Below are 721 nucleotides of genomic sequence, written 5' to 3'. Positions count from 1 at the left end.
TTCAATTTATTATTATTATTATTATTATTATTATTATTATTATAATCAGATGACAGTACAGCCATTCGCATCATCTAACTGTTTGTGTATGTTTCTGCCCTTACTGAACTTATTTTTAGTGATTTTTTGCTGCATTTCCCAGATGTCAGATATAACAATGTCCTGAGGTTTATTTACATAATTACATTACTTTGGAGATGCCGTAACCCTTGTGTTGTCCTTGGGACAAATTTGACCAATTTTTATATTAGAATTATGTTTTTTTTTTAACCAAATCGCCCCAAAATGACATGAAAGCGTGCATGTACGTTGTATCAAAGCCACAAAAATTGAATGATTTCTTTCATTGAACTGTAGTTTTTTTTAATTTTACAACATTTTAAACAAACCGTGATCCACTCAACATCCTCTAAACTATGAGTCCAAATAATCCATAAATTCCCCAAAAATAGGTATTATTAAAAAGTGACAAAAACGTTTCAAAAAGCATCAAAAAACATAGGGGAAAAAATAGAAGTTAATTTGCAATTTTGACCCGGAAGGACAACACAAGGGTTAATCCAACAAAGAAATAAAGTAAAACATAATTCATATTGTCATGTATTACCTTTTTGCGTATATTTCTTGCGCCATAATTAGGAAAAATGTCTTTTATGTCTTTGATATCTGAATGAATTGTTGTTCCTTTTCATTTTTTTCCCTTCCACATTTCAATAGTTTT

The sequence above is a fragment of the Etheostoma spectabile genome, chromosome 15, assembly GCF_008692095.1.
Source record: "Etheostoma spectabile isolate EspeVRDwgs_2016 chromosome 15, UIUC_Espe_1.0, whole genome shotgun sequence".
NCBI classification, from domain to species: domain Eukaryota; kingdom Metazoa; phylum Chordata; class Actinopteri; order Perciformes; family Percidae; genus Etheostoma; species Etheostoma spectabile.
The sequence above is the reverse complement of the archived record's forward strand: the minus strand, read 5'-3'. Positions refer to the sequence as shown.